Genomic DNA, 22,218 nt, shown 5'->3' on the forward strand with positions numbered 1-22,218 from the left:
CCATTTGTAACAACATGAATTGACCTTGAGGACCATATATATGCTTAGTGAAATAAGCCAGACAGGAAGACTAATACTGCATGGAGTCATTTACATGTAGAATCTTAGTGAAAAAAGTCAAACACATAGAAACAGTAGAAATCTGGTTGTCAGGATCTAGGGGTAGGGTAAATAGGAAGAGGTTGGTAAAAGGGCAAAAATTTTCAGCTGTAAAATAAGTTCTGAGGATCTAATGTAAAACATGGTTTAATATAAAACACATTAATACATGATAACACTGTTATATAATATTTTACAAAACAATTTCTAATATCACCCTATGAACTACTATAACAGTTGGAAATATTTTCAACTACTTATAATAGTTTAATATTGCCTTTTAATTTCTAGATATCCCTCAGTATCTTTGTATCCTTTTTTTTTTTTTTTTTTTTTTTTTTTTTTTTCAGAATTTTCTGGTGGCCTATACTTACACATTTACTTTTTTTTAAGATAAGTTTTGGTATTTTTTTTTCAAGTTCTAAAATAAATGCTCTTAGGGGTGCCTGGGTGGCTCAGTGGGTTAAAGCCTCTGCCTTCATCTCAGGTCATGATCCCAGGGTCCTGGGATCGAGCACCGCATCAGGTTCTCTGCTCAGCAGGGAGCCTGCTTCTTCCTCTCTCTCTGCCTGCCTCTCTGCCTACTTGTGATCTCTGTCTGTCAAATAAATAAATAAAATATTTTAAAAAAATAAAAAGAAATAAAATAAATGCTCTTAGACAAAGGGTTAGTCAGTCTTTGGGAAATGTGTGTGTGTGTGTGTGTGTGTGTACCAAATGTAAGTGTGGTATATATTTTGATTTACCCAGATATTCTTTAAGTTTGGTTATGAAAACCTTAAACTTATCATCTAACTCTTAGATAATACTTTTGAATTTAAACCAAAATATTTTATTTTCTTCTCTGGTACTATAAATGAGACTATTAACTTCCAATCTGTTTTCTACATGCTTAAAATAATAGTCACTTAATTTAATATAAAGTTATTTCACTTGTTGCTGATTTTAATTTTTTTTCTTTTTTAAAAGAATTTAGTTATATTATACGGTAACATTGAGCCCATCTTAAGCACAGAATTTTAATGAGTTCTGTCAAATGCAATGGTAGCTGTGGTACCATCATGTGAATGATGCTCTAGAACATTTCCACCACTCCCAAAAGGTATACTTTGTTCTTATCTAATTAATACCTCCCACAGAACCATTTTATATTCCTTTCTTTCTAATATATAAAACCATAACTGACTTTCCTATATTGCGCTTGTGGCTTGCTAAATTCACTGTAGTTTTTGCAGTATGTTTTAACATTCCACTGGATATACTATGAGCGTCATTATATGTGACTAAAACAGTTCAATTTCTATTTTCTTTTTCTTTTTACAATTCTAATGCTATTTAGCCTTTACATAATTCGCTGGATAAGAACTGCACCAAAATAGAAGTGGCAAGAATGAACATCCTTGCTTTGTTCCTTATCCTAGGGGAAAATAATTGCCATTAAGTTTGATGTTAACTCTTGGGATTTAAATAAATCTTTTCCAAGATTTTTAATTTTTTTTTATTCCTTGTTTGCTAAGGGTTTTATACTAAATGGGCATTGAAAGGATAGTCTTTATCTAAATATGACATTCTCTCATCAAAAGGGAAAGACACAATAGTAGAAATAATTGATAACTTTGGAAGCCCTAACTACTATTACTTACATCCCATTAGCCAAAACTAGTCACACAGCTAAACCTGATCTCTATGGGTTAGGAAGCATTCTCTGCCAACTAAGAGACACTGGAAGTCACATGGCAAACGGCAGTTACACATCTTTCTTGCTGGTAGGGCATCAAATAATTTGAAATAACAAGCAAGTAATTTATTACAATAAAGTTTTCCTGTAGGTTCATCAAATGACAAGTGGGTCATTTTCTCTTATTGATCAACAATTTTATCCCTGGATCATTATCATTCTCCATAGTACTTCTTCATAATTCTTGGTAATTTTTAGTATCTGACACATATTTCAAAATCCCTCACTTTTCTGCTTCTCCTTTGTCTTTTCCTTCTTCTTTTCCTCTTTCTCCTCCCCGGTCATTTCCTTCTCTTCATCCTTTCCATGAATGATGTTTTCAACCACTCTGCTTCATTGGCTCACTCCCATGATCATACTTGAGGACCTGCTGTTAGCAGCAACTGAAATCCCTGTATGATCTCAATTTCAGGCATTGCTCTCTCCAACCACAATTTATCTTTCCTACTCATGCCCTTTAATGTCTCAACTACATCATTTATTCAACCTCACATATACATGCAGTCCTTTGATACCACCACCATCTCTTTCCTTCACCCTTTTTACATCCTTATTTAATTCTTACCTAGAATTTAGTTTGTGATGATAAAGGGGCCTCCTACATGTGGCCCACAACAAACAAAACTATATGTGGGGGTCCTTACTGGGATGCTCATGAACTCCCTCTCCTAACGCATATGATCTCTGGGTACAAAAAATGCTCCACATTTTTCCTTTTCTATTAAGTTCCTTCCATTCCACTGATAGACACCTCCCAAAACCTAAGTAATTCCAGAGCTCCAAAGTCATTCTGAATATAGTGTTTGAGTAGAGGGGGCTGCTGCTTTACATTACATGTTATTGGAAGTCAGCATGAATCTTCTAATTCTTAAATTTGCCAATACTACTTGAGAAGCTAGTACCATAATATAGCAGAACAAAAGAAATAAAAATAAAAAGGAAAAAAAAAGAAAGAAGCTAGAGAAAAGACATTATGACTGCAAAATGCAAATGTTCAAGATTTCCTTTCATGTATGATTATAGTTTGAGTTTCAGTAACTTTAGTTATTTTTACCCTCTATTGTATTCTCACTACATCAAAACTTAGCTCTTTGTGATATTAAATATTAAGCTAGATAGAAGATTCAGGGAAATGTTGGGGTAACTTGATTATCATCACAAATATTATCTACTTTTAATCCTTTCTTAGTTCTTTGTGAAATGTGTATAATTATAAATACCATTTCTATTTTGAAGGTTGGAATAGTGATATTCTGGGTTTTGTGTAGCTTGACCCCCAAAAGGTAGTAAACAAGATAATAGTGTGTGTGAATTTTAGATTTCTTAGATTTCAGTCTTAGAATATCTCTTTTTGGCAATGATACCCTTCTGGTAAGACATAAAGTAGAAAATATTGCTGATTTTAAGATAACTTGACTGAAGTTGATATATCACCTAAAGACTTAAAAATGCATTGTTTATTAATGTTGATAGAAACAAAAATAGTTTCTATTAATCTGATTGAGTCTACTGTAGATAATTGCTAAGTATATTAAGGATATTATATTAGAATTATATAAGTAACTTATATAATTGTGAATTATAATCTACTGATTGAATAAAGGCAGCATAAATATGCAAATGTAGACATATATGTGCTCAAATAAAATCATCCTGGGTTCTAGTTTATTTCAATTCTAATAAATTAGTCTGTATGATACACTGCACATTTAAGGATTTGATGGAAAGTATATTAATCAGCCTGGGATGCCATAACAAATTGCTATAGACTGAATGACTTAACAAATTTATTTTCTCACAGTTCTGGAAGACAGAAGTCAGACAAGTGGGTGCCAGCATGGTCAAGTTCTTGCAAGACCATTTGGCTGGCTTGCAGATGCCCATCTTCTTACCGATGTTCTCACAGGGCAAGGAAAAAGGAAAGGGAAATCTTTTGTTCTTACATGGTCATTAATCCAATCATGAGGGCCCAACTGTCATAACCTAATCTAATTATCAGCCAAAGGGCCCATCTCTACATACCATCACCTTAGGACTTGAACATATTAGTTTACTGGGGGAGGTGGGAGGCTGAAATATTCATTTCATAAGGTGAATTACTTTTCTCAGTTGGCATTTATAGAACCCCAACAAAAATCCAACAAGAACAGAATATATTTTATATTTGCATGTGGTTAATTCACCAAGATAGACCAGCTGCTGGGACATTTAAAAAATAAAAAAGAACAAAACAAACAAACAAAAAAAACCTCAACAAATTTAAGAGGATTTAAATAATTCAAAGTATATTCTTTGACCACAATAAAACTAAATGGTTAGAACACAGGGCAATTATTTTCAGCATCCAGGTATCTTTTTTTTTGGTTGTTTTTTTCCCAAGCAAGTCACCAAAAAACTAAACACTCCTAGGTTTTTAAGTTTCTAACTTATGATTAAAGATATTAATTGAAGTTAGAATTCCTTTTATTTTCCTGAATTTTTATACTTCTATTTAGCAGGGTCTTTCAAATATATTTCATTAGATGCCAGCAATGGTACAAAATTCATATCATCTTCTCAAGTGGTCAGAAATAGGAGAGGATGAATTTGTTTTTGGAAAGATGTTCCATTTCATTGAATATCAATTGTTTTTGGTACATTTCTTGTCATTTTGACATTAGCCATTTCCATTTGATAGATTTTAGAATGTGCCTTTGGAGTGCTGTTTATCTGTTCTAGCAAGAATGAGTCTATATCTGAACGCTAGAAGATATCCCAGGTCCTAAATTCTTCATTATCCAGGGTGCTGTTCTTGACACAGAATCATTTTCTAAGAAAAGATATGTCCAATAAATTTATCCAGAGGCATTTAAGGAAAAATCTTTATGAATTTTAGGGTATTTTAAGGCAAAATGAAAGGAAAATATTCATAGAATTGATAAACTAGTGGCAGTATTCATAGAATTGATAAACTAGTGGCATGTGCAATATACTTAGATCCGGGTCATTCTGTATACATACATATTACAGGAAAAATAATTAAATACTTTTAGATGGAATACTTGATATGCATGTTAGTTTAGGGATAAAGGCATAGGAGAACAGAGGACATGTATAAAGGTGTATTTAAAGAGCATTTGTTTCCCCAAATTTTTAAAATAAGATAAATTATCATATGCTGTATTAATCCCTTTTAATAGATAATTTACTTCTGCACAACAGTCTAGCCCTTATAGTCAATAGTAGCACTTCTGATGCTAATACAATCTACATAGTTTAAAATTCATGTTCTATGAATTACTATTTGTATGACCCTCTGTGAATTACGTGTCCCTTTCTTGATCTATAAAATGTAGATCAGAGTAATTGCTTCATAGAATTCTTGTGAAAATGTAATGAGTTAATATATAAAAATTGCTTAGAATAGTGTTTGGCACATGTAGTAAATACTTAATACATGTTGTGTGTTATTGTTGAAACAACTGATTAATCAGAAGTGAGGAAATGAATAGTTTACAATAGTTGATTAAAGTAGATGACATGAATAACAACACAAATAAGAATCATGAGCAGTTTGTTAAAACAGTAAAGGAAAGAGTTTGCTATAGAGTATGACACCTTTGCATATCACAGGAATGGGTTGTACTAGTTGAGGGAAAGGAAAACGACATGATTTTTTATCTGTATGAAAGAGCTGGCTCATGGGATTACATGGATGAGGACATTATTGACTATCATCTAAACTTACACATATGGCCTTAATATGAGCTCTTGGTGTATTTTTTTTTTAAAGGAATTCTATTTGGAGTATTTTTTAAAGAAATCCTGAGATATAGTCCAACCACAACTGAGATCATTACCTATTCAAAGATAGATCAATTTTCTTCTAACACAGGGTGTGTATGTATGTGTGTGTGTGTGTGTGTGTGTGTGTGTGTTTAACTTGAGTTCATGCAAAGTGAATAAATTACTGTTTGTGATTAAGGAAGTAGGAAGCTAAGTGACTATTGCTAAAATGCTCACAAAAATCATGCATCTTTGCCTCATAAATGATTGGCTGAATTGGTTGTATTCACATACCAATCTGGACAAAATGCCTGAATTGACCAAACTTTAGGTAAACTTCTCTCCTTCCCCAGGACCAGAATTTTGGCCCATCTTTAAGCACTGGAAGCTATAACAGCTTCTACTTTTAAAAAACTCTCCTGAAAACCAGCTGACCTCAAAAAAAGACATTTCCTGCTCAACTGTCCAATAAAGACACAGCCTTGTTCCAAAAAGCAAGAGAAAAGGAAGAAACAAACAAAAAGACTTTTTCTACCTAACCTTTGAGATGCTTGCAGATCTTACGGTTGGAACGTTTACTCTACTATAATAGCCTCTTCACCTTCCCTTATGGCAATGATCTTTTTGGCTAAAGTTTTTCATTACTTAACTCTGGATTTGTTTTATTTGATGTGCTACAAATGGAATTTGTTACCACATCTCATATTTTTCATTTTATAAATGTACTGCATCCTTAAAGTACCAATTACCTGTTTAAGTAGATAAGTTACTTCTGCACAACAGTTTGTTACTACCATGCTTATTATGTTCTGGTTTACTATATACAAGTTAATTTCAGCGGTAATGTTGCTTTAGGTTTTAATACATTAAAATATATTTTCCATTCTTCACACTATCACTGGCAAATGGTAAAATAGTACACCTGCATTTCAGACACATTGACGAGTCCCTACTTATTAAAAGTTGTATTTCATTAATATAACATGACACTCTGATTAAAATTAACTAAAGAAATATTTACATATGAGGATAAATATGTATTCTGAGAGCTAAAGTAAGGCTACACACACACAGAATGTTCTAATCCCCAAATGTTTTAGATTAGGTCCTATAGGAAGCCAACTTAAACATAGAATTTAATGCAAAACGTGCAGAGACTGATGACTGAAGTCTTCTTCCAATGAGGCTCCCAATATCTGAGACAACAATCCTTCATTAACTAATGAATAAAATGAGTATATGACAAGCATTACTAGCCTTGCATTCTTTAGATAGTTATGGGTAATTCTTATTTCTGCATCTTCTTCTTCTCAAGGATGTGGTATTGTTTTGGTTTCCTACCTTGGCATTCATGGACAGGGCAGTTTTAGAGGTTTCTGTTTTGTTTTCCTCACTATGATATTCCTTACCACATAGACCAAGAACTCAGTAAGGGTGTTGTATCAACTACCAAGTGCGTCTATCCCAATTATATATTCAAGGATCATAAAGTGACAAGATACGTCCCTCCCTGGACACATTAAATGTGAATTGAATGTTGGACAGGACTTCATTTATTATCTAGTCCCCACATACCATCATTCTAACCTGGCGCCATGATAATGTTAGATTTCTGAATATTGTTGTCACCGTGTAACCTTTTTCAAATGGTCCTTGACATGATTGGGTATTCCTTTCCCCAGCATACACTTTAAGAATAGGGCTATAGGTTCCTCTGGGGAAGGTCCAGATGAAGCATCTCATGTGTAATTATATTGATATTGCAGGTTTGTTTGTTTGTTTGTTTTTCCTTGGGGATATGGCCTCTTGTTCAATCCAGGCATTCTGGATCCTAAAACTGGAAACTGGGCAAGGAATTGTGAATTTTTAGTAGAGTACCCTCTTCTGTTTATTCAACCTCAACTTCTTCTGATTAAATTCACTTGTTGTGTAAATGCCTGACAATTAGCTTTTTTTTTTTTTTTAATTGTAAGTGTCTAACACAAGCTTTTGACTACGGAAGACTCTACTTCAAAGTCATCCATTAAAAACAAACACATTGCCAGCTGCAGGACTAGATAAATAGCCAGGATGCCCCACCCACGGAGTTCTGTTTTTGTTTTTAAGAAAGCTCTGCTTGATCTAAATAACTAACCCCTTTATCTTCCTTTCCAGTGCTTTAATTCCTGTTCTTACATTTTAAACTCTCCAATAAAGAGTGAAACTGTGAAACACTAGCAGCACATCCACCCTCACCTCAAACCCAATAAAGGCAGAATCCCAGCTCTCTTTACTTACAACCTCACTATGTGGGCTCTGAGCTTGCCACGTGCCCTCTAAGACTTAAGTAGTAAACTCTGTTTTTTCAAAGTTCACTGATGGCTGTTGCTGAGGTGCATCTTTAATCATAATGACCACAAGCACCAGCCAACCCATAACATTGTCTCCAATCAGGAAAATGCCTATGGAATAGCTATCGGAAGTAGTGTGGGCCCAGAGGAGTTCCTCGGGTATTTCTAGCCCATTGTATCACTATTAGTGGGCTGAGACTGGCACAGAACCACATCGAGTAGTATCTTTGTTATAGTTGCATGCACCTGGTTTCTAGTACTAAGCACTGCTACCTGGCTGCTCTTTTTGGAGGTTTTATGATCCCTATTTCTGCCAGTAGAGTTGTGTCATACTCTCTTCTCAACATTAATCTTTGCCAACAGAGGGGAGCCACCAGTGAGTTCCTTTGTGATACTGGTGTTTTCCTACTAGTACACTCCAAATGGCCCTCCTTAATTTGTACACCTTTCAGCTCTGTCTGTAGAAAAAAATGTCTGATGTAATTTCTGGTGTTATACAGAATGTCTTCTCCAACATGTATATCCTCTTGAGTCTTTTGACCACAGACTATCACGATAATTCTGACAGTAGATTTCATTCAACTTGGTCCATTGTTTTTCACATGTGTCTAGAAGTCATCTAATACTTACTATAACCTGGGAGTCCTTGCCACATTCCTAAATCTAGCATCTCAGGAAAATGATCTTACATCAATAACTTCTCCCTTATCTTTCTTGTATCTGCATCCATTGATCAAGTACCCTCAGAGTCTTGTTCCACATGGATACTGAATTTATGAGATGTAAGTCAATCCTGGAAGGACATATCTTGGATCAGATAACCCTTTTCAGCCAAGGAAAATTCTGAAAGGGCTGAATGCTGAAGGTTATTTGCTGACAGCAGTCCCAGATGCTAAGGCAATAAATGTGCATCAGAGTTCAACACACAAAAGAAATATGCACTATTTACTCTACCAAACCTAAATAACATTTTAGATACTTTGTTTCATTCCCAAGGAATTAACTAACCAATATTTGTTATGGTGAACGTTACCTTTCATTTGTGTTCCCATCTACTCTTTTAGATGATGCTAGAATTCTTAATATCTAACATTCCAATTTATTCTCATTTTACTGAAATTATTTGGTGTTTTTATTTTATAAATAATTATTTGAAAGTATCTAAACTGGTTTCCATTGCTTTCCTAAGAAAAATTAAAAGAATTGACTAAAGACCTTAATAGACACCTTACCAAAGAAGATACATAGTTGGCAAGAGTATGAAAAGATGCTCCACATATCATGTCATCATGAAAATGGAAATTAGAATAACGATGAGATACCATTACATAACCATCTGAATCGTCAAAATCCAGAATACTGACAACACCAACTGCTAATAAGGCTGTGGAGCTATAGGAACTCTCCTTCATTATTACTAGAAATACAAAATGTCACAGCTACTTTGGAAGACAGATTGGCAGCTTCTTACAAAATGATACTCTTACCATATGATATGGCTATGCAAGGCAATTGTCCTCCTTGGTATTTAACCAAAGCAGCTACAAACTTATGACCCTACAAAAATCTGAATGTGGATGTCTATAGCATCTTTATTACTAATTACTAACACTTGGAGGCAACCAAGATGTTCTTTAGTAGGTGAATGGATGAACTGTGATTTACCCAGACAATGAACTATTATTCAGCACAAAAAAGAAATAAGCTCAAAAGCCATAAGACATGAGAAAATTTAAATGCATATTACTTAGTGAACAAAGTCAATCTGTAAAGCCTATATACTCTAAGATTCCAACTAAATGGCATTCAGGAAAGTCAAAACTATGGGGAGAGTAAAAAGTGGCTCCTAAGGGTTGCAGAGGAGGAGAGCAAAGTAAATGGAGCACAAAGAAATTTTAGGGCACAGAATACTCTGTATGATACTAATTAAACATATTTTATTGTTTTTAAATCCTATATCTTAAGAAACATGTATTTCTATAGTTATTGCCTGCTGAAACATGTCATGTTATAGGTTCCAGAATTTTCTGCCTTGATGGCTGTTTCATAGTACAGTCCATGTGGATTATCTGTGTTCTTTAAGGTTTTATAAAGATTTTCCATTCTTTCCATTCTTATGCATCTTAGGTAATAACTTACACTGTGTTCAGTCTTCCTTATTATGGCTGTTATTTTATCACCACCTAATGAATTTAATTCCCCAGTCAAAATCTTCACCAACTGATTATGATTTTCTTACAGTAAATGACCAAAAGGGTACGCCATAAACAGATACAGTGTTGCCATGATTTTCTAATTCCATTACAGTTTCTATGAACACTAAAAACAGATTAAAAACATTTAGTCCCTCAAATCTGAGCTGTACATTAGATGTAAGCTAATCCAGTGGTAACATATTATAATAGATAATTTTGCTTATATAAATGGAACAGGAATGCAGACATAAGATGCCTGATGCTCTTTGCCCTGTCTGGCTTAAATGAAACTGGAATTTGTTAAACTAGCATGGTCTTTGGAATTTTTGTTATACAAACTTCATATGCATGATTTCATGGACAAGTACATTGTGACCTAGATTATAACAAGGAACCCATTTGACATTTGACCCCCATTTATCCTCATCCTAGTAAGAAAGCCATAAAGATGATTTTGCATCCCACATTATCAATGTCAAATTGAATTGTGTTCACAGTTCTCAAATATGTTTGAATATTTTCCTTTTCTTTGGGCACAGTTAACTGACTAGATGTCCATGTGTCCCTTTGGAGAAATGACTGGGAAATCATTACCATGTATACTTTCCAGTGTGCCCTAGTTATTTATTCTCATAGGGATTCATCTTCAATCAACAGTTTCCAGGACTGAAAATTCCAAACACAAACTGGAAACTGGAAAGGAAATTTGACTGCAGTCCTCAGCATCCTGATCATCTATCCAGGAATCCTTCTGGCTATAATATTAAACAATTTCCTTATTGAAAGCCTATGTATCTTGCTCCTGGAAAGCTAGGTTTTAGTAATCTTCTCTATAGTTCTCCATGGATTAGGATTCCTGACTCTCAATCTTTACAAGTGTTTCCACCATAATTTTAAAAGTTAAATATGTTTCTCTGACATCTAATATTTCAGAACCACACCATGTTCTTGGTCATCAGCAAGCCCTATTTTATAATGGCATCTCCTAACTTTAGCCCTGACCAACAGAACAGTGACAATTGAGCTTAATGATGCTAATGAACTTCTTACCAATACATTCCTTACTATTCTGATACACAGAGAGTGAACTTTGAGCCCCCACCTCCACCCCAAAATATAGTCAACTTGTAAGTTTTCTGGCATTGTGTAGTATATCCACATTAGTACACCTACCTCTCAGATCCTTTTTATAACTCCCTTCACTTTTCCCAAGATTCCGAGAGTCCAACTGCCAATCTAGTAACCTGTTTTCACTATTTCTCAGAGTGTTTACCAGAATATTAATTCTAGGTTGTTATAGAACACAAAATGTATTTCCAATTGAGTAATGTAAAAAGCATGTTTTTGTCCTATGTTTTGTCCCTTCTCTTTCTGGAACAGTTTTATTTGTTTTTTTGTTGTTATTGTTTGCTTTTTACTTTAGGAAAAATATTACTTTTCCCTTAATAAAAAGATATCTCCATACCTCATACATTTTCCTACCAAAAACACACCCTACTTTCCTTGCAGAGATGTTTCCCTTATTATTTCTAGTAGGTTTAATTACATACATTAATTAGAATTCCTGACCCTTAGAATTCTTTTTTTTTTTTAAGATTTATTTATTTATTTATTTGACAGAGAGAGATCACAAGTAGACAGAGAGGCAGGCAGAGAGAGAGAGAGGGAAGCAGGCTCCCTGCCGAGCAGAGAGCCCGATGTGGGACTCGATCCCAGGACCCTGAGATCATGACCTGAGCCGAAGGCAGCAGCTTAACCCACTGAGCCACTCAGGCGCCCCTGACCCTTAGAATTCTTAATTCCTACTGAAAACTAAGTAGTGAGCTATTGTGAATTGTGTTACACTAGCAGTCTGTGGACTGGAAAATTTATAAATGCATTTCACAATTTGTAGAACTATATTCTTCCTCATAAATTTTTCAATGTGGCATAAAACATGTTTACTAGTACACCAAAATATCTTCAGTCCTTGTTATAAAAAGAAACCAAAAGTGAATAAATCTTTTGTGCTGTCCAAATAGGGTATCTCTGGATCATATGGGGGCCCCCAAAGATAGGGTGATGGTAGGGTGAAAGCTGGTGGTAGGAGGTGAAAGCATTCACCTGAGGCTGAAGAAAGGAGGAAGTTTATTGAATATACTGCAAGGGAGTGGCAGGCAGGACAGCAGGAGAGAGTTTGTCTGCCATGAGGCAGCGAGTGGGTTATTTTTAAAGAGGGAAAATGAGGAAGTATGGCAAAATATGGATTCTCTCTTTTTTTGGTAACTGTGTCTGGTGGAAAGTGGCCCAGTGGTCAGTTAGGGGCTATGGATATTTTGAGGTACATCGCCTGATTTGTATTCAGCCAGTGGGCCCCATGGCCCTTTCTGTATTCCATAGCTGAAGCCTATTTGCCTAGGAGTGGCCTCTATACCTATTTTAGTACTTAATGCTTCAGTATTTTATTTAATTTGGGAATGATCTAGATATTCAATGAATACCCATCAATTAATTTGTATCTGTATAACTTTAAGAAGTTATTTCTGAAAGATTTTGGAAACTGCTTTTAAGTATACCATAGTGCAATTATTGATATAAAGTTCTTATAAACTTTTATCTTATATTTACATCTATTTACTTGTTCTTAAAAATTATGTTTAGACTACTCATGAAAGTTTCATGAGACATTTGACAGTTAATCATCATCTTATCTTTCTTGCTGATAAATTCTATAACAGAGACACTATGAGCTTATTTGACTTTAGTGACTCTAGGCAGAATAAACATTGTATGTCTGCATTATATTTAATACCGACAACTCTAAAGACAGGACTTCTTAATTAAAATAAACTTGAACAATCCTTTCCCTACCCCATCCCCCAAATTATCCTAGATTCATGTGAACTTGAGATACAATTGTGTAAGTTTCTGTGTTTCTGAAAGCATACTTAATTTATATAAATGCTTTATTTTCTTTAAGTTAATTAATAGATCTCTTTACAGTATCCATTAAATTTTGGCAATACCATCCAGATGTGTTAAAAAATCATCACGTTTATAATACAGATATGTAGATGGAAATAAACATACAGTCTAACAGAAATTGACCTTTTAGCTTTTGTTTTAAAATTTTAGTCATGATACAGGTAAGATAATGCAAAACTCACAAGTTTATAAAAGAACAGTTGGATCTAAATTGTGTTTCTGGTAGATGGAATATGTTTACCTGTTCAAATGGCTTAAAATTTTTACTAGTATTTGTGCCTAATTTTAAAATAAACTCCCCACCCCCTGCCTTCTGATAAAAATTACCCCCCCTGAAGTTTCCATTACAAAAAGATAGCCCTTAGATCCTAGAGATGTCATTTAGAACATTTACATCTTAAAGGCATGGAAAAAGAATGTATATTCTATGTTTTGTTTCCTGAGTCCAGAATTTTTAAAAAACCTACAAGCCTTTTGAGGCGAATAAGGGAGTTCTGGCAATTGATAAAAAGGGTAGATGGCCTTTTTCTGTTCTCCATAAATTAGTAACACAAATTCTACAAGTTGTCCTCAATTAGTAGGACAGTTGTTCTTAATTCCTTAGATAATTGGGTGGCAATCTGAAGGATAACGAGGTACGGACCCAACCATCAAACCACATTTTTTTTTTCTATTCTTTGTATCAGGAAGGAGATTTTAACCAATACAGAAATCAAAACGTCCTATGTTCTAGGTTTAGAGCTATTTGTCTTTGGAACGTTTTTCTTCCCCTCTGGGTACAGAGGGGTTTGGGCAGGGGGAAAGTTCTATAAAAAATTCTTATGAGGGGCACCTGGGTGGCTCAGTGGGTTAAAGCCTCTGCCTTCGGCTCAGGTCATGATCTCAGGGTCCTGGGATCGAGCCCCACATTGGGCTCTCTGCTCGGCAGGGGGCCTGCTTCCTCCTCTCTCTCTGCCTGCCTCTCTGCCTACTTGTGATCTCCGTCTGTCAAATAAATAAATAAAATCTTAAAAAAAAAAAAAAAATTCTTATGAGATCGCATATCACCTTCCAATTTGACCAACTTCTGACCATAGAGCTACTTAAAAAACAAACAAAAAACACAACTTTCAAATGTTTTGTCACATTGAAAAAAATCTCTTCAGCCAGGATAACTATTTCTGACAGTACTGAATGACCTCATGGAGTCAAGAGGCATCCTCAAAGAGGGAGCGGATGATACTACCCTCCTAAGATCCAAATGCACTTCTGAAGATAGCCAAATAAGTATTTAGACAATTTCCCTGAGAGTTGACAACAGTAGGTAGAGCCCCAGCCACAAATAGAATGTAACTCACATTTCCCTTTAGCTATATTTTTGGGCCCAGAAGGTGACATCTGAGCTGCCTCTACACATGAGAACCAACAAGGAACTGCAGGCCCCAAGCCGACAGAAAGCCAAGCCAAATTCTCAGGACACAAAATGAAACAAACAAAAAGGAAATAGCTTCCCCTGGGAGAGAAAAGATCAACAACCAAGGGATACCCCAAAACCAAAATCAGTCCTATGGAAACGAAAGAACAACATGAAATTTTACCTTCCTTTCTCAGCTGAGCACCACAGAGATCCAGGAGAGCCGACCCTAGTAAAAATTCTTACCTTTTGCTGGTTTCTGCTGGTGTTCCAGGATCACGTCGCACCTTCCAGGGGATGTGGGCTTAAAGTAGTGAGTGTACCCCCAGTATCTACCAGAATGTGGTGAAGTTTTCCATTAATTTTGATGCCTTTTAAGCATTCAACTGGTGGCCCCCAATTCTGTAGCTTTGGCATATGAGATTCCCATTAGCGATAGATTTAAGATTCCTTTTACAAGATTTCTTTATAATGACAGATACTCTAATGGTTTTTAATACTCCAAATTATGCATACTTAGATTTTGGTTTTGATGGTCTAAATAGTCTAAATTTTGTCTTATTTTCCCAAGTTCCCCAAAGGCTTATGTTGTCGACTAACTTTGAGGGCTCTCTGATCACCTCCAACAGCTGCTATCCATTACAACTCCCAATATAACTATCCCAGAAACTTGTAGGAGTCCAAACCTTTCTGTGAAGGAAGTTTAATAAACCTCAGAACCTTTCCTAGACACAGAATCTTTTTCAAAACTTTAGTAAACTCTAGAACATTTCAAGGATCAGAAAATTTTAAACAAATATATATTTTAAAATAAAGTTTGACCAGAGAGCTGCACGTAAGGAAACGAAGCCCAAATCCGAGAGTGACTTACCCACAGCCCTTGGTACTGATGACAGGAACAGTGAACTCAAAGAGTTCAGCAGGTGCCTTACCTGTGTGTCTTGTTGTCCCATAGACCCCAAGCAGTTAGCTTTGGATCACATTCCTTGTCACCCAAACTGTTAAGAAATGATTAAAGAAAATAATTTAGGTGATATAAATGCTCCATAAAGCATCCAGTCTCTTTTCAGAAAATCACAAAATGGAGCTACTGATTTGCAAACTATTATTAAATGTTATTAATCTTATTTAAACTTATGAAATCATCCTCAGACTAATCCTGACCTTAAAAAAAAAAAAAAAGTCATTGTGTCTTCTAGAAAGCACGTGTTGAAATTATAAAATTTGCAAGACGAAATTTTATTGAGAAGAGCTTAACAAAGGAGGATTGGGCAGAGGGAGAATCTAAACTCCAATGAAGCTGCAACAGAGGAGTCAGCTGATCCTGTAAGTTGCTCTGGAGCTGTCATTGCTTTTCATAATTTTTTCAGATCAAGCAAAAGATGCAGACCTCTGTAGTCTGCATTCATTTGATGGAATCTCACCAAATGAAGGACATATTTTTTTTTATTTTTTTTTGAAGGACATATTTTTAGATGAGGCAGAGTTTGTTTGTTTTTTTTCTCTTCCTGCTGAAGAAAATTCCTAGCGACTCATCTGTGAACTACTAGAAACCAACACTGCCAAGCAGCTACAAGAATCTTTTTCTCATTCCTGAAACCATGTACTATAGCATCTATTCCTGCATTGATCAAATTGAGCTTTATCTCATAGGAGTTTCTAAAATTTACAAAAATGAATTTCATAAATATCTCCCTGGGAACAAGAGGAGAACGAATTCATTCCTAGAACTTGATCTCCATATTTCAAGGATAGGTCTATGTCCATTTGCTCTGCAATTATAAGTTGCTTATTTATAGAATTCTCAGTTTCCTTAGGTATGTCATAATATTATTAAAGAAAGCCCAGATAAAAGGTTTATGGTGCTATAAAGAGTTTTGTGGTACAGACCAAATGTCAGGCATTATAAAATTAAACAGATGTAAATCTTGGGAAAAGACCCAAGTGGAACTGGGCACTAGTGCACTAGCTGAAGTTGTAGGACTGAGATGACTCACAGTTACAAAATCTTAACTCCATGAGTTAAGTTAGAAAAGGATTGACTAACAATTTATTTCATTTGATCAATATAATTGGTTGACAATATCAGTGAAGGTACATTCATGAAGACTTTGGCAATGTTAGAAGTAATGAAAAAATTGTAATACTGCTACCCTCAAGGCAACCAGCCTACAAAATAAGCATCGATGAGCTTCACCTTCTGTTACACCATTGAATAGTATCATCTTACACTGAGTAGGATAGGTATAATGTATAGGAATTACAGAAAAGATGGCGTGTGACTTCCAAGGGTAGATCATAAAAGGCATTGCACCATGGATCACTTGCTTTGGGAGAAGCCAGCTGCCACACAAGATGACACTCAAACAACAACATGAAGTTCACATGGCAAGGAAGTCCTCCAGCCAGCAGACATGGGACTATGCCAAATTAAAAGTGTATTCTCTTCCTTAGTCAAGTCTCCTGATGACGTCAGCCAATCTCATTAGAGACACTGAGTTAAACCATCAAACCACTTAGCTAGGCTGCTCTGATGGTTTTAAACCACAGAAACTGTGTGAGATATTAAGTGTTAAATGTTATTTTAAATGACACTTTTTTTTGGAGTATTTGTTACATAGCAGAATGTAACTAATACAGCTATTAAATAACAAATATCCTGCCTTATTTTCAAACTGTACCAACAATTATGTAATGGTGAATCTTGGCTGATGCCAAGTTTAGGCTTTCAAACTCCTAGACTACCTAACTTTCTGGATGTTTTGAAACATGCAGATTGGTGTCCTCACTTTTCTAACTTAAGGAGAATGTAATCACCATATGGAGTAAAACTTAAATCCTGACAAACTAAGTGTAGAGTGTGGGACATAGCCACTCAAAGAGGGGGGAAAAAAATACCATGAATGACTGAGTTCTATACCATCCCAACCCACATCTAAGTTTCAGTAAGGAGTAGTGGTTCCCAGACGCCAGAAGGAGTTCTTTGGTCTACCATGGCAAAACTATACACATTTCCCTATCGTGGTGGTATTTCCATCTGAAAATGCTAAACATTATTTAAAAAAAGGCCTTCTCTGACCATGGGAATCAATCACTGGAAACAACTTGGAATCTCCTTAGGGCTTCAAGAGAGGCCCCTTAGTAACAGGAACATTTTATCACCATCTTGTGAGGAGTTCAGGAAATGTGATGGCCCTAGAATTACAGCATCTGAATTACTTTGGTAGGTAGGACAGCAAAAAGCTACCAACCAAATGTGTAATTGAACAGTAATGTCCCAGAATACAAAGTGCACAATAGTGATCTACCTGTTTCAAAGTCTCTGATATGTCTACATCAGCACACAAGATATAGTGGATGTTCCATATTTACTGAAGAGAGGAAGAATGAATGAATGAGTTTTTCTAAAGTCAGTGGAGGCTTAGGATGGATAGTCTCACCATAGAAGTGGGTTTCAATAGAATCATCTTAGATATCAAAAGCTTTTGACACGGTGATTTTGAATCGGTTGAAGAAAAGTGGGATTGTAAAGTCAGAGATAGCTTAGATCAAATGTCAGAAACTACTCCTGTTGGAAACCTTTACAGAGGCAGAAAAAATATGAATAAGAGTGTCCCAACTATTTTGTTACATGGGGGATATTAACTCAAATGACCTATATACCAATTGCTCAAGTTTTTTCTCCTGGAAAATCCAGACAAATGAGGTCAAGGCAATATTATAGCTAAACATAATAATCCATATTCATATGAAATTGTTAAACCTGAGAGAAGGAAATTTTATTTTGTAAACAATGATACTACTAATGGGTACTTAAAAGGTATTTATTGTGAGCACTTTATGACAAATATTTTAAGGCTTTTCCATGGACATATATAATACTTAACTGACAGAAAACATAGCTAGAAGGAATTTTGGTAGAAGTGTTAGAATTAGTAGGAGTGATATGAGTGAATGTAATATATTTATATAACATTTCTTAGTGTTCTGTGTAAATATACATTATTCTAAATTTTAAATGTTTATATAAGAAAACATGTTTAATATGTTAAGTAAGATTCACATGTATTTTCTCACCTAATTACGAGCTCTGGTATGCAATTTAGAGGCTATTACTATTGTTCTAATTTTACAGAAAACAAAATTGAAAAAAAAATTTTCTCAAAGTCACAAAATTATATGAAAGATAGGATGCAAACTCTAAATTTTACTATCACAATATGTAGTCTCTCCACACCCAATTTTAGCATATTGTAAAGTGTAGCAGAACTTGGCAAAGGTGTGTTTTGGTTAGGTTAGAGTTTCCATAGATGAAAGATTAACTTTGGCTTTGGAATTTATTGCACCAGATAACATTTTACCTTTAACATAACAAGGGCTTTTATAAAGCAATGGCTCAAGCTGACAGTTATGTCTAGGCATTCTTATTATTGAAAACAAACAAAAAAAATTAAGAAAAACGTTTTTTCAGGGTGCCTGTGTGGCTCAGTCAGTTAAGCATCTAACTCTTGGTTTCGGCTTAGGTCCTGAGCTTATGTTCCTAAAATCTAACCCTGCATTTGGCTTAGCACTTAGCATAGAATCTGCTTGTCCCACTCCCTAATGCTCTATTCCTCCCCACCCTTCCATTCAATTAAATAACCTTTAGAAACAGAAGAAAAGGGGCACCTGGGTGGCTCAGTGGGTTACAGCTTCTGCCTTGGCTCAGGTCATGATCTCAGGGTCCTGGGATCAAGCCCTGCATCAGACTCCCTGCTCAGCAGGGATCCTGCTTCCCCCACCCTCTCTCTGCCTGTCTCTCTGCCTACTTGTGACTTGTCTGTCAAATAAATAAATAAAATCTTAAAAAAAAAAAAAAGAAGAAATTTTTTTTAAGTTCTTGTATAAAAAGACTTAATGAAGTAAATAAGTCTGTGTGTGTGTGTGTGTGTGTGTGCGTGTGTGTGTATTAGTGCTGTGATAAGGTAGACTAAGGGAAGAATGGCAGCATAGCAAAGGATACTAGCTGTACCTAGTTGTTTCAGTAAAACTCCTACTGGGGAGAGCACATAAAGAGGAGACTGAGAAGTTCAAATCATAAAAGGCTAAGAATTAACAATAAGTGATGATAAACAGACAAATGGAAAAGACTACAAACAATTTGCTATTAAGAATGAAACTCAAGGAAGAAAATATCAACAAATGACTAAATAAATATAGCAATCCAGGCCCCTCGAAGGCAAAATAAGTACTTAACATGCAATTTAATTTTTCCCTAAGTGATGGGTAGAAAATGAATGAGTATTGAAAGCCTTCCAAAGCAGTGTCTACCATTCCTGATTACCAAATCTTCTCAAGAGATGGCCTAGGCATCTACAATGATTCAGCTCTGCATATCTACAATGCTTCAGCTCTGCATGTACAGAAGCAGTAGATAGAAAAACTCTTATTTTAAGTGGCAAGTGAGGAAGAATGGATGGCTGCTCACTGCCTCCTCACATGTCATCTCAAAGTGGGCATTTCTTCTCTGGGCACTTGGAACAATTTCCAGTGGTTTGGCAAAGCCCCATACATAAAACATGCCACACCAGCACATGAAATTTGAGACATTCAATCCTTTTCACTGTAGTGTCTCAAACAAACACATCCTGTTAGACAATAGAATCTCCATAAAACATTACTGAATATTGAATGAATAAGATGAAGGTCAGCTAGTAAGCGGTTATGAAGAATTTGCCTAATTTGGTTATTTTTCAACTGAGTATGTAAGACTTAGAGTAAAAAGAAAATCATCCTGTACAAGCAAGTTAAACTGTAAAGAAGAACTTATCAAGCATTACAGTTTCACATTCAGAGGAAGTTAATATCAGCAGTGGCATTTAGAAAATGTCTGATGTGCTTAAATATTGAGAGCTTATACAGCTCTAAATAATGAAAAAAATAGGAGCTGCATTTCTTTTAGTTTAAAATGGATCCAGATAAAATTAAGGGAAAAGTGGAATTTCCTAATAAAATTCCCAATTGTTGTGAAAACAAGGTCATTCCCCTTCCATAGTATCAAAAGCTTCATATAAACGAAGTTGATAAGTAGTTTATCAGCTAGGATAGAGTATGTTGTAGTAACTCATGTACAAAAGTCCAAAAGCTTAGTTGTATTAAAAAAAGTTTATTTTTTAGTAACTTCAAGTCTATTGTGGAATTGGAAAATGTCCAGGGCAACAGCTTTATCAGCAGTGAGCCAGTGATCCAGGTTTATGAAGGCTCCACCACACTGCAAAAAACTAAATTGATGATAATATATGACCTTCTCAATTAAAGTAGCAGGGGAAGGGTGGTAGAAAAAAATTAAGTATCAGCAATTAAATTCTTCTCAGAAGTGACATACCTTATTACTACTTACTTTTCATTGTTCATAGTCAGTCATATGATGATATATAAGTGGCCAAGGAAGTGACTAGAAGGGGAAAGAAGAATAAGTATTGATGATCACTTTTAATGTCTAGAGTTGAAAGGTAGATAAATGGGTATTAGAAAATCAACCTGAAGGCATCTCAATTTGAAGTGAGAAATTCTATCGCTTAACTATGAATTCTTTAATCTCTTTGTACAATAAAGAAAAATTGGGAAGACTGACAAAATCAAGACATAAAATCTACCTGGTTATAGTCAATATTCTCCCCCTGTGATGAGCAGAAAGCTTCCTTGGTTCTAAGACTTATCACAACTTTATCTCAAATGAATTATCCACCCTTGACAAAATTATCCATAGGCAAAATTCTTTTGTCATAGCCAAGATTCACAATGTCTACCTTAGTGAAAAGTAAGGGTTCATGATTTCCCTCAAGTTCTCAAGTATGCAAATTCTTATATATTCATTAAAAATGATAAAGATAAAGGGAATTAAGAGTACACTTATTTTGATGAGCACCGAGAAATGTGTAGAATTTATTATTCATACTATACACCTGTAACTAATAACACTATTTAATTACACTTCAGTTTTTATAAAGGACATATAGTTGGAACAAGTTTAACAATTCTAGGATAAAGAATTCCTGTGATTAATAGAAACCAATCCTTTTTTAATTAATTGCAATGTTTGACAGTATTAGTATTTATATCAGATAACTATTCTGAAGATGGTCAGCTTTATATTTCTTATTCTTGTGAATGTGAGTTGCTTTTAGCCACTATTCAGTGACTGCCCTAATTAACCATACAATTCTTAATGAAATGCTTTAGAGAACATAAAGAATCTGACAATTTTCTAAAATTGGTATTATTACGAGAAAGGAGTTGAACAAATGTTTTGAAAATTCAGTAATATAACAGTACTTAAAATTCATTCTTATATTTGCATTTGGTGACAACTAGGAATTAAATACCAGTGAAAAGGTCCTATTTAACATTTCTCTAAGGGGTCAACAAGGATCATCTGCTATTTTCTTATAGGGACAATGAAAAAAGTAAAATGAGCGCCTTTAGAGATCTGGAAGAAAATCCATTAAAAAAAAAAAAAAAAGATATTCAGGGGCACCTGGGTGGCTCAGCCATTAAGCCTCTGCCTTCAGCTCAAGTCATGATCCTAGGGTCCTAGAATCAAGCCCCACATTGGATTCCAGCCATGCACTGGGCTCCCTGCTCAGTGGGAAGCCTGCTTCTCCCTCTTCCACACCCCCTGCTTGTGTTCCCTCTCTTGCTGTGCCTCTCTGTCAAATAAATAAATAAAATCTTAAAATAAAATAACAGTAATAA

Source organism: Martes martes, assembly GCF_963455335.1.
Source record: "Martes martes genome assembly, chromosome: 3".
NCBI lineage: Eukaryota > Metazoa > Chordata > Mammalia > Carnivora > Mustelidae > Martes > Martes martes.